The 13,915-nt window shown below is 33.7% G+C and overlaps 1 long non-coding RNA gene across 1 annotated transcript in view; it reads right to left on the bottom strand.

The window, feature by feature from the left end:
- The window catches only part of LOC105740448, a 42,754-nt gene that overhangs the window by 22,125 nt on the left and 6,714 nt on the right, over window positions 1-13,915 (bottom strand). The window contains exon 2 of the long non-coding RNA XR_001116495.2: window positions 4,739-4,833. This is a non-coding gene — a long non-coding RNA (uncharacterized LOC105740448). The remainder of the gene's footprint in view (window positions 1-4,738; window positions 4,834-13,915) is intronic.

Consider the following 13,915-nt stretch of genomic DNA (forward strand, 5'->3'; position numbering starts at 1 on the left):
CTTAAAATGTTGATTTTATTTGCTTATTCATATCATTGAAGTGATATGCTTAAAATCACCTCATTAAAATATGTTTAAAAATTACATTTATATATGTTTTATCTTTAAAAGCATGTAAAAGAGGCCCAGAGTGGATCTTGTTGCTGAGCTTGTTTCACAGAAACTTCTTCAAAGCTTCAATATAATAGTAGAATTGTTTGTAAAAATTTCGCATATTTTCTTTTTCATATTAACAAAATAAAAATAACAAATGTAGTTATCCTTATCTTGTTTTCCAAAAATTGTTGATCCCTTTTTTCAAAATTTTCCTACAAGTATGCATGCCATCACTGAGTATAAGGCAATGATTGATGAGCATGCTGAATAAAAAGCATCTTGCTTTTACTGTTCTTTAGTTACATTAAGAATATTCACATTGATAAGGCATGACACTCATTACCCATTTGGTTTAGTTTTAGTTTGCACAAGTCAGAGTCATTTAATTTAGACCATTAAAATTAATATTGAAAAAGTAAAAAAGCCTTTTACATTTTTGTTTCCTATTTCTCACAAGGTAAATAATTTTTCAATCTGATAAAATTATACTCAATTCAAAAGTATACATTTATATTAAAATAAATGGGGTTTGTGTTTCTTTAAGGTAAAATGTTCATGATTATAATCAAGATATTTTTGCTTTACAGAATGTTGTCTAAACTCTAGTTGTTTTTTTTTTTTTCTTAATGCAAATAGGCTATTTTCCTTCATGAGCTATGTAGATATTTTTGCTAACCCATCTGGTTTAGAAGCCACGGCTTGAATTTTAATGAGGCAATATTATTTACTGTACTTTTTCATGCAAATTTTTCAGTGTTTGCACTCTGTTGGTAATCCTCTCTGTGAATGGGTCAAATTACCTTTGCCTTTCTTGGGAACTTGGAAATAAGTTTTGGCACTGGATCAGACAGTGAAGTTCAGGGTTGTGAGAGCTTAGTATTTACAAATCCAAAGTGATCCACCCCAGATTTTAAACCAGGAGTCAGATTTGTTTGCTCACTGTGTTACTTCCTGTAGATAGTCAGATGAACTTCCGCTGAAGCTCTGTTATTTTTTTTCAGGCTCTTGGGACGTTGTTACATATAAAGAAGCAGAAATATATTAACTGGCACATTTCTGAGTTTTAAAGAGTTAATTCAAACACATAATGACAACAAAACTATTGCACTGAACATTTATAATGTTATTGTGAAATGTGTTACATTAGTTGAACTCACCTTTTTGTATGGCTATCTTGATGATTTTGGAGTTATATTAGGTCATACTGAGATAAAGTCATAGCCTGAATATTTAAGATTTATATTTTTCCTAAAATGTAAGAGTTGGGAGAATATATTTTTTAACATTTACATTGCATGCCTTGATAGTCTATCTTTTAGAAAAGGGTACTATAATGTTTTAATATTGACGCTGTTTCCATTCAGTTAATTTTTTGTTTTGTTGGGGTGGCGAAAAGTTTGGCTTTGACTGCAGATTATTAACAAATGAATATTTCAGATGGTTGCCCACAAGTTCTCTTTTTCTTAGGTACTTGTTTTCTGCAAATGAATAATCACACAAAGTTTAAGTCATTAAAATTTCAGAGTAAATTTACAGAATGATATAGATTTTCAGAGGTCTTAATTAAAGTTCATGGAACTTTAGAAAATTGAGAAATGCCCTCTCTTGACACTTTGTCTACTGAGTTATTTGGTTTTCTGATTTAAATATGTGTTTAATTAGTTATTATTAGTATGCAGTAGCCTACAGAGAATTGAAGTGATTCTGACTGTGAGACAATTTGACACTTTTCAGGGAGAATGAAATTAAGGGTTATTGATTAACGGGCTCTAGCCTCTTCTAAAGTGCTCACCTCCTATGATAACTCTCTGGAAATGACCAGTCTCTGGTAATTTCTGTGAGATCAGACACAGCAGAAACCACACGTCCCGTTCTTAGGAGTTTGCAGCTCTGTGACACACCATAGCTATTTTGTCTAGTTTCCCATATGTAATTCACTTAGTCTTACGTAAATAAATGGGCAGGAAGTTAACGTGAGGAGCTGAACATAAAAGCTAGTGAGTGAACCAGTAGAAGAAGTAGAGGTTTCTATCTGTACATCTTTTGGTCTCTGACAGGTGTTCTTTGCTTATAAAGGTGATGCTCCTCTGGCAACAGACCCAGAAGTGACCAGAGACTTCCAAGTCAAGGTGAAACCCATGCTTTTTTGCTAGTTAGGGGAGTGTCCTTTTACCTGTTCCCCAATATTTGGGAAAGATATTTCAAATGTGACTATTTAATTAAGGAATAGAAACACATACTGATGAGTTAGCTGAATGAGCTCCTTGGCTCCAAATACTTAAAATCCATTTCATAATGTAGGGTTAAGAGTCTAGAAACATTTTTCACAGAGTCCCACACTATATTTTTGAAATTGAGGCTGCTCTTTGAAGGATGCAATGTAATGGTGGCATTTTGGATTAATAATATTCCATCTCCTAGAATAGAGCTTATATGTTAAACTGTTCCTATGAGGAAAGATTACTTTGGCATTTAAATTTGCTGCTTGATTTTACCTTTTTTGAAAAAGAATAGAATTCCCTTTAGTTGTAACTTTGGATCTTCCTGCTAAGGTTTTACAAATCTGACAATAGAAGTTCTGGCTCATAAGCTCAGAAGGTTTTTCAAGTTATAAGTCAAAGGATACACACCGAGATGCACATAATGAGAACTCACCCTCATGGTACACTAGTGGTACAAACCCCTTTCTCCTTTCTCTGCCGAAGTCACAGAATACAAGATTCTGTTCTTAAATACTTTAAACCAAATTGTCTTTTAGGGTAGGCAGAATAAATAGGAGTCAAACAGAAGCACAACAGCCTAACAAAGTTTTGCTGAACTCAGTCCACAGTCAGTCCAATCTTGGCTTCAAACCTTTAGGGATATAAATGTATTAGCAATGATATTTTTCCCACAAGAAATATAACTTAAACACATACTATAAGGTAAGGAGCTTCATTTTAAATCTCTAGTCATGATCACTGGGGAAGACTTGTCAAAAACCTTTCTTTTTCTTATTAGCAACTACCAGGCAGCAGATAGTGTCAGTTTCCTTAGAGCATTTTTATAGAAGGGGTCATTTTTTTGTGGAGAAGCAAATCACTTCACTTAGAAAGTTGTGACCGGGCCCAAAATTTTCTATGACATGTACTTTCTCATTGAAGGAAAAAGACAGCCAGGAAAAGTCTTTACTGCTAATTAATGAAAACACATATTAGAAAAACCTAATAAGTCAATTTTGAATCAATAGCGAATAACTGTAACTTCTCATGTGATTATAAATATTTGTATTTGAGGCGACATAAGATTTTGTTTGATAATTTGCTTATTTTTCAGATTATAGGCCCATAGACATGACTGTCTGATCCTTTTCCATTTAAGTATATACATTAGAGGTTAAACGATGACAGGCATGGCTGGAGGAGGAAGAGGCTCAAAAGACTGCAGGGGATCTTGTTAGAATGTGTCAAATATTTCACAGATATTTACTTCAAAAACATATACAGATGGCCTATATGATCTAAAACTCTGTTTTTTAAATTAAGATTTCTTTTTCAGGAACCAGTCAGTTATGCCACAATTCTAAATGAAGTGATTTGCTTCTCCAAATTCAAATTTAAAATTTACCATTTAAAATCCAAATTAAATTAACCCCATTTATCTTCTGGCTAAAACATCCAGCACTTCAGCTACAAAATACATGTTGAATGAATATATTTTCTTGTTACTTTTGGTTGACTAGAGTTCAGGTTTTTTTTTTTTAATCTTTAAGATACACACCTTATACTGAATTCTGATTATATGAATATTTATACATAATATAAAACATTATAGGAAGATGTCACTTAAAATTGCTAATATGCTTGCTCCAATGTTAAGCAAGTCAACCAACTCTCTTGGCCTCAGTTTCTTATATGTAGAGCCATCTTCTCTGTTGAAATTATCCTCTGGAAAATCTGAAATTTCTTGATGGTTTTTACCTATTCAGTCAATAATGAAAGTCTATTTTTTTCTCATCTCAAAAGAAAGTAAAAGAATAATCACAAGGGAAAATGTTAATAGTGATAAGAATAGAGCATGGGTTATCACATGCCTTTAATAATTTGACAACAGTTAAAAACCTCTGGGTTGCGGTTCCATTTTTTTTCAAATTAAACCAAATTCTCAGTCACAGCCAGAAATGGAATGCTGTTGTAATTTTTTGTGGGGGCAATAGAAAACAAATTTGTGAGAGTTCAATTAATTTCCCTGCTACATAAATTAGGTAAAAGTTACAGTATAATTATTTTTAGGTGAAGAGTCTCTGAGTGAATCATGTTTTCGTTTTATAAGAGACAATGTCCAAAACTGATCCAGCGTATGCCCTGCCTTACAAAACTCCCTAGGGATGCAGTGTATACAAACAATGCCTTTGAGGAAAAACTAGTTTACAAAAGGCAGAAGAGTACTCCAGAAGTAGATGGCTTTCAAAGACACTGCATCAAAGATGGTTGAGTACATAACTAGCTTTGTTGAAATATTGGAATCCACACAAGAATTTCTACAGAATTACATGTAGGGCTATTTCATTAACTTCTTGTGAGAACAAAGAAAATTCTTTGTTTTATACACCCCACAACTTAATTGTTATAAAATGCTACCACTAATTGGAATAAATTCTTACCTTCCCCATTGTAAGTCAGTGCTGCTCAAAATTTCTTTCTGATAATGTGGCAAGAGTAGCCTCACTTTCATCTATTAATGTCATCTCTTGTGTGCCTGCAAAATTTGCCAGAACTGATTAGAGAAGATATTAAATGATAATTGGACATTTAGTGCTCGTCAAACAGAAAGTGACAGATGGGGCACTAATTAAATTATAGTTTTGACATTATTCACAATGGTTTATGACTCTTCAGTGATGACCTTCATGCATCTCTTCTCCATATTTTTTCCTTTGGTGGGAAGGAAGGATAGGATGTTAATTGGTAGAAACAAAAATTGTATTTTAAAAACACTGAGCAAAGCAGAGATGTTTAAAGTTTGAAATTTCTAAACCTATCTATTAAGATAAAACATTGATCTGTGCTGAAGTGAATAATCATAAAGCAAAAAGAAAATTCACTATGAAACTAATGGAGTAGAGAGAAAATATCTAGGAAATCATAAAGAATACACAAAGAAAGATCAAAACACAACAAACCTATTTCTAGGAAGGGTAAATACCTTTATTTTAATTTGAATTAAAAATATAATTTTGATATCATAAATGAGAATGCAGTGCTTTTTGATAATGTCTTTTTGTGTGTTAATTCAAGCTTGCATTACTGGTTACCTCCACCAGCTAAATGAAGAAGCTTGTTAAAATGGAAGGGGAGGGGGGAATTAAAAGAAATTCTAAGCCACAGTTGCTAAACCAGAACTGCATTTTCCTTTTCAATTAAAAGAAAAAACATAGTGTTGATTACTTTCTAACTTTAGTTTAATTTTACTCCAGTGTTTAGTAGTTGTCTAAAAAAAAAAAAATTTGAAGACTTGGATGCTTAGCTTTAGATTCCCATAGTGAACTCATTCTGTCTAGTGATTAGCTATAGTTTAAATTTAAAATTAAACTGTTTTGTATAATGTCTCTTCCCTGCAATTTTCAAGGTACACTTTCTGCTGACATATATGTACTGCTTTAGTTACTATTAATGAGATTTAAGTCTGATGACTCATTAGAACCCATTTCCTCTCCTACCCCTACTATACAATGAGTAAAACAGGAGGGAAGATGATTTGTTCTGACTGAGTGACATCAGTCAGAACATGTAAAGGTATAGAAAGGATGGTAAATGAATATATAATTTGTTTAGATTATTCTGCCTAAATACATTATGTAATTTGGATATGATAACTGACTAGCCTATTCAATATAAGGGACTAAATGGAATGGACACAGTCATGAGGTTCCAGTTGTGCCTGGCTATCCCTGTGAATTTGGTGAAGTATGTCACTGTATTACTCAATGAAATGCAAAAGTATTCACTTAATACAACTGAACAATAGCATTTAGAAAATTTTCTGGTTTATAGTAGGATACTTAGCTATTCAAAACCTTTATGATGTTTCATGTTTGTTGTTAAGTAGTTAAAAGGCTAAATACACAGGCTGCAGTGTTAAGGATGTTGGTGTACGTTAATGCCTTTTTAACATACATTTATTTATTTATTTATTTATTTATTTATTTATTTTGAGATAGGGTCTTGCTTTGCTGCCCAGGCTGGAGTGCAGTGGCACCATCTCAGGTCACTGTAACCTCTGCCTCCCAGGCTCAAGCAATTCTTGTGCCACAGCCTCCCGAGTAGCTGGGATTACAGGACTGTGCCACCCTGCCTGGCTAATTTTTGTATTTTTAGTAGAGACAGGGTTTCACCATGTTGGCTACACTGGTGTTGAAGTTCTGCCCCCAAGTGATCTGCCCACCTCAGCCTCCCTAAATACTGAGAATACAGGCATAAGCCACCAAACCCAACCTGTGAATGCCTTTTTATTAAGCATTCTTTTACTGCTATTTCTCTATCTCTTGCTAAATATAAGCAGCATGATGTACTCTGCTCTCCTGTTCTTTTAACTCCATTGAGCTTCTTCTTTTCTTCATTTCGTCTTTCCTTTCCTTTTCCTTTTCCCTTTCCTTTCGTTTACTTCCTTTCCTTCCTTTCCTTCTTTTCTTCTCTCTGTCTTTCTGTTTCTTTATTTTCTATTGATTATTGTATGCGATTTTTCTGTCACTTCATGACAGGGATATTTCTGAGAAATCAACACTTAGGCAATTTCCTTGTTGTGCAAACATCATAGAATGTACTTACATAAAACTGAATGATATAGCCTACAACATAACTAGTCTAGGTGGTATAGTTTATTGGTCCTAGACTATAAGCCTGTGCTAAATACTATAGGCAATTTTTACACAATGGCAAATATTTGCACATCTAAATAATGAAAAAGAAGGCAGTAAAAATATGGTATAAAAATGGTACATCTCTGTAGGGTCCTTACCATAAATGGAGCTTGCAAGACTGGAAATTGTTCTGGGTGAGTAAGGAGTAAATTTGAAATGATAGGACATTACCATACACTGCAATAGACTTTATAAACACTATATATTTGGCTACACAAAATTTATAAAAAATATTTTTTCTTTCTTCAATAATACATTAGTTTATTGTAATATTTTTACTTTATATAATATTTTTTAACTTTTGGACTCTTTTATAATAACACCTAGCTTAAAACACGAACACACTGTACAGCTGTACGAAAGTATTTACTTTCTTTATATTATATTCTTATTCTATAAGCTTTCTCCTATTTTTAAATTTTTACTTTTAAAACTTTTGAATAAGACCCCCAAACACAGAAAACAAAAGCAAAAACAGACAAATGGAATTACAACAAACTTAAAATCTTCTTCACAGTAGAGGAAACAATCAATACAGTGAAGAGACAACCTATGGAATGGGAGAAAGTATTTGCAAACTATGCATCTGGAAGGAGTTAATACCTAAAATATATAAGAAACTCAAATAACTGAATTGCAAAAAAGCCAATAATTCAATTAACAAATGAGCAAAAGACCTGAACAGATACTTCTTGAAAGAAGACATAAAAATGGTCAACAGATATATAAAAAATCCTCAACATTACTAATCATCGGGAAAATGCAAATCAAAACTACAATGAGATATCACCTCACCCCATTTAGAATGGCTATTATCAAAAAGACAAAAAATAAATGCAGACAGGATGTGGAAAAAGATCTCTTATGCACTGTTGGTGGGAATGTAAATTAGCACAGTCATTATGGAAAACAGTGTGGAAGTTCCTCAAAAAATTAAAAATAGAGCTACCATATGATCCAACAGTTTCATTACTGAGTATATGTCCTAAGGAAATGAAATCAGTATGTTAAGGAAATATCTGCACTCTTATGTTTTTTATTGCAGCACCATTCCATCCACAATAGCCAAGATACAGAATCAACTTAAATGCCCACGTACAATGAGTAAGGAAAATGTGTTGTGCGTGCACACACACACACACACACACACACACACAATGGAATGCTATTCAGCCTTAAAACAGAATGAAACTCCTTTATTTGTGGTAACATGAATGAACCTGAAGGACGTTATGTAAAGTGAAATAAGCCGGGCACAGAAAGACTAACAATGAATGTTCTCACTCATATGGGAATCTAATTGATTTCATAGAAACAGGGAGTAGAAGGATGATTAACAGAGGCAGGTGCGGTGTGGGGAGCAAGGAATGAGAGAGATTGGTCAATGAGTAAAACATTACGTTAGACCAGAAAAATAAATTCTGGTGTTTTATTTCAGAGTAAAGTGAAAATAACAGTGTTGTGTATATTTCAAGATAGCTCCAGGAAAGATTTTGAGTGTTGTCACCAAAAAGAAATAAAAAATGTTTAAAGTGATGGACATGGTAATTACACTGATTTCATCTCATGCAAAGTACACATGCACTGAAATGTCACACTGTACTCCTGATACCGTTCGAATAGCTTTCCTCTCCAAATCCTATGTTGAAATGTAATCCCCAATTTTGAAGATGGCATCTGGTGGGAGGGGTTTTGGTCATGAAGGCCGATCCCTCATCTCAATGGGTTGGTGCTGTCCTCATGATAGATTGAATTCTCATTAGATCTGGTAATTTAAAGTGCATGGCACCTACTCCTTTGTTATTTGGCTTCCACTCTTGCTATGTGATGTGCCTGCTCCCATTTCACCTTCCACCATGAGTACAAGCTTCCTGAGGCCTTCCCAGAAGCCATGCATGCTTTCCTGTACAGCCTGCAGAACTGTGAGCCAATTAAATCTCTTTTCTTTAAAGTTACTCAGTCTCGGGTATTTCTTTGTAGTTAGCCAAATGGACAAATACAACTCCATAACTAAGTGCATTTATTATGTCAATTCTAAATTTAAATATTAATAATTTTTGATAAAAACTAAGATACAAAGTCACTCATTAGTTTACACAAAGTCAGGGTCATCGATAGCTCTGTCTTCCACATCTATATCTTGTCCCAGTGAAATGTCTTCAGGGGCAATAACATGCATGGAGCTGTCATTTCCTGTGATAACAATATCTTCTTCTGGAATACCTCCTGAAGGACTTGCCTGAGGCTGTTTTACAGTGAACTTTTTAAAAACCTAAGTAGAGGTACACTCTAACAATAAAAAGTATAGTATAGTAAACACATAAACCAGTAACATAGCTGTTTGTTTTTAGTATCAAGTATTATATACTATATAAAATTGTATATGGAATACTTTTACAGAACTGACCATAGAGTAGTTTTGTTCACACCAGCATCATCACATGAGGAAAATGTTGTGCTATGACATTACATTACAATGGCTATGATGTCATTAGACAAAAGGAATATTTCAGCTTAATTGCAGTCTTATGCGACCACCATCATATATGTGGTCGATTGACTAAAAACATCATTATGGAGCACACAACCATACATTTAAGATATACAGAATTTTATATATATATGTATATATAGAAATACACGGTGAGGTGACTACTACAGTTGAGTAAATTAACATATCCATTGTCTCAGTTACCATTTATGTGAGTGTGTGCACATTTATATCTTACCACATAAGATCACCTAAAATCTACTCTCTTAGCAAATGTCTGTACATAATGCAGTATTATTAACTAGAGTCATCATGTGGTACATTGGATCTATAAACTTACTTATTCTAGATAACTGTTTACCCTTTTAGATATCTCTTTACCCTTTTATCTGTATCTTCTGATTTCCCCTCCCTCCCACTCCTGATAACCATCTTTCTATTCCTTGTTTTTATATAGTTGATTTCTTTCTGTTTTTTATCTTCCACATATAAGTGAGATCATGCAGTATTTTTCTTTCTCTTTCCGACTTATTTCATTGAACATACGTCCTCTACGTTCATCTATGTTCTTGCAAATGGCAAGATCTCTTTTTTTTCTTGAAGTTAAATAGTATTCCATTGTGTATATACAGCACAATTTCTTTATTAATACTGACCATCATGTAGATTATTTTCATATCTTTTCCATTGTGAATAATATGGCAATGATCATAGGAATGCAAATATCTTTACTTTCATGTTTCTCTTCAGATTGTACACATCTTTCACTTTTTATTTCAGTACAGATTTTAAATAAAGATGTTGTCCTAGTTTATTATATATTAGAAGCATTTCATATTAGTTTTCTATTGCTACTGTAAAAATATTACCATGTTTTATTACCCTAAAGCAAAACAAATATATTATACTCCTGCAGATTGGAAGTCTAATGCAGGTCTCATTGGAAAACTCAAGGTGTCAGCAGGTCTGCATCCCATTCTGGAAGCTGCAGGGTGATATCTGTTTACTTGCCTTTCCCAGCTTCAGGAGGCCAAACACATTCCTTAGCTTGTGGCCCCCTTCTTTAATCTTCAAAGGCAGAAATCTGAATCTCTTTGGCCATTTTCTGTAGTCACATCTCCCTCTGACTCTTGCATTCTGCCTCCTTCTTTCATATTCAAGGATTCTCATGATTATAATTTGTCCACCTGGATAATCCAGGATAATCTCTGTGTTATAACGTAAGCAACCTTAGATGAATCTCATCTGCAATCTAATTCCCCTTTGCCATGTAAAATAACATTCACAGCTTCTGGGGATTAGGATGTGGAGCATATTTGGGCTTAGAAGAGTGGAGCATTATTGTGCCTAACACATTCTTAAGTAAATTTTTCTTTCTTCCTAAAAGAAATGTAGGAAATATCATTCTGGACATAGGCTTAGGCAAAGACTTTATGACAAAGACTCCAAAAGCAACTGAAATAAAAACAAAAATTAGGTGGGGCTTAAACGGAAAGAGCTTCTGCACAGCAAAAGAAGCTAGCAACAGAGTAAACAGCCCACAAAAAGATGAGAGAAAATATTTGCAAACTATGTATCTGACAAAGATCTAATATCCAGAATCTAAAAGGAACTGAAACATATCAACAAGCAAAACACAAACAAACTCATTAAGAAATGGACAAAGGACATGAACTTTTCAAAAGAAGACATACAAGTGGTCAAAAAAACATGAAAAAATGCTCAACATTACTAATCATTAGAGAAATGCAAATTAAAACCACAATGAGATACCATCTCAAACCACTCAGAATGGCTATGATTAAAAGGTAAATATATAATAGATATTGACAAAATTGCAGAGAAAAGTAACACTTACATGCTGCTGGTAAGAGGATAAATTAGTTCAGCCTGTGGAAAGCAGTTTAGAGATTTCTCAATAAGCTTAAAATAGAACTATCATTTGACCCAGCAATCCCATTATTGGGTATTTACCCAAATGGAAAATAAATTGCTCTGCCATAAAGGCACATGCATACATAAGTTTATTGTACCACTTTTGGCAACCACTGAGGAACTAGAGAAAGAAAATGTGCACAATGGAATACTACTCTGCCATTAAAAAGAATGAAGTCATGTCCTTTGCAGCAACATGTATGCAGCTGGAGGCCATTATTCTAAGCAAATTAACACAGGAACAAGAAGCCAAGTAGAGCATGCTCTCACTTATTACTGGGAGCTAAACGTTGAGTACACATGAACTCAATGAGGGAAACAATAGATACGGGGCCTACTTGAGGGTTGAAGATGGAAGGAGCGTGAAGATTGAAAAACTACCTATTGAATACTATGCTCACTACCTCCGTGATGAAAACATTTGTATTTCAAACCCCTACACAAGTTACTCATGTAACCAACTTGCACATGTACAACCTGAACCTAAAATAAAGGTTGGAAGAAAAATAAATAATATGACAAATGAAAATAAAAAGAAAGAAATGGTAAAAGAGATTCTTTAGCCTGAAGAGAATTAATACCCAACCAAAATCTGAATCTACTGAAAGGAATGAAAAGAGCTAGTAGTGGTAAATGTGTAGATAAATATGAAAGACTTTTCAGAATTTCTTAATTTCTTTTAGTTTCTTTTTTTTTTTCTTTTCTTTGAGATGGAGTCTCTGTAACCAAGCTAGAGTGCAGTGGCACGATCTTCATTCACTGCAACCTCTGCCTCCTGGATTCAAGTGATTCTCCTGCCTCAGCCTCCTGAGTAGCTGGGCCTACAGGCGTGCACCACCACACCCAGCGAATTTTTGTATTTTTAGTAGAGATGAGGTTCATTATGTTGACCAGGATGGTCTTGATATCTTGACTTCATGATCCGCCCCCCTTGGCCTCCCAAAGTGCTGGGATTACAGGCGTGAGCCACCACCCCTGGCTGAATTTCATATCTTCATTTCTTTAATAGAGAACTGACCTTGTTAACAACAAAAAAAAATTACTTAATATCATAATCCTTCTGGAGTTTATAACACATACTGAAATAAAAGCAAATAACAAAAATAACAAAAACAGAGGTTTAATGAAATTATGCAGTGATAAATTTCTTACACTTTACCTTAAGTACTATAACACAAATTATTTCCTGACTGTGACATTTTAAGAATGCATACTATAATCTCAAAATCAAGTACTTAAAGAACATAAAAAACCAATAGAGGAAATAGAATGGAATAATTTAAATTATTTGATTAACCTGAAGGAAGATACAAAAGGAAAGAAAAAAATTATATGGAAATAAAATATCAAGAGGATAGTCAAACCCCAATTAAAAGGGAAATTGTCACACTGGTGGAGGGAGGAGTCACAGGTATGCTATCTATAGAAAATGTACTTCAGATTCAAATACAGGCAGATTGAATATAAAAGTTAGAAAAATATATAGTAATCAAAATATATACATAAAATATAGTGTGTCTGTAAAAAGATAAGGAAAAGCAGGCCTCAAGACAAAAAACATTATAGAGATATAATTGGAAATTTCATAATGATGAGAAAGTGAATTCATGAGGAAGAAATGGGAAGTAAAAACTGACAAAACTAAGAGATTAGCCAAATTTATAATTATAGTAGGAAGCTTTAGTACCCATTTCTCATGTGTAATCCTGCATGTAGGTTGGTACCCCATCCTCTAAGTAATTCAGATCTACTTCATTTTTACAGTGTACAGTTCAAACAACAAACCTGTTAACTACTCCTCCTGAAATAGATATTGCATTATCCTTTAAAGAAGGGAGCTCTTTTCCCATATCTACTTTTTCATTTCTGGAAAGCTTAGCTGAGGGGTTGCCAGTGACCCACTGAGCAAAATCATCTCTATTTGCTTGAGATCTGAGAATCAAACTTTCCTACATAGACTGAATATCCTGGGATTTGAGAAATCCGATACTCTTCGTAGGTCACTGAGAATATACCCTAACATGTGTGTGTGTGTGTGTGTGTGTGTGTGTGTCTGCATGCATGTGTTAAAGTGTATTGTAAAAGGTTAATAATATATAGAATGTGGCAGTTAATAATTTACAGACTTTTTAGAGGAAATTTACCTTGTCTCAAAGTTTTCCTTCAAGCCCAATAGTGTTCAGAATTCAGTTTTATCAGCAGGAATGAAAATTAACAATCATGGAAGGAAAGTAAATCTTTTTATTAGGTAAAACACATACAATGCAAAAACAATTGATAATGCCTTCTTTGATAAATAGAGTAACAGTCACAAAGGCTGTAGAGCACTGCTAAAGTATTTATTTGACATTTATTAAACAGAGTTTAATGGCAGTGACATTTTAATCTAATTCATCAATTTAATAGTTTTCATGAAAATGCTTCATTTACTTAGATGTTCTATGTATCTTTCCTATTCCTACTAATCATTTTTGTTCATTTGCTATTGAAGTAGG

This window comes from Nomascus leucogenys, chromosome 11 (genome assembly GCF_006542625.1).
Source record: "Nomascus leucogenys isolate Asia chromosome 11, Asia_NLE_v1, whole genome shotgun sequence".
In the NCBI taxonomy this organism is placed as follows: Eukaryota; Metazoa; Chordata; class Mammalia; order Primates; family Hylobatidae; genus Nomascus; species Nomascus leucogenys.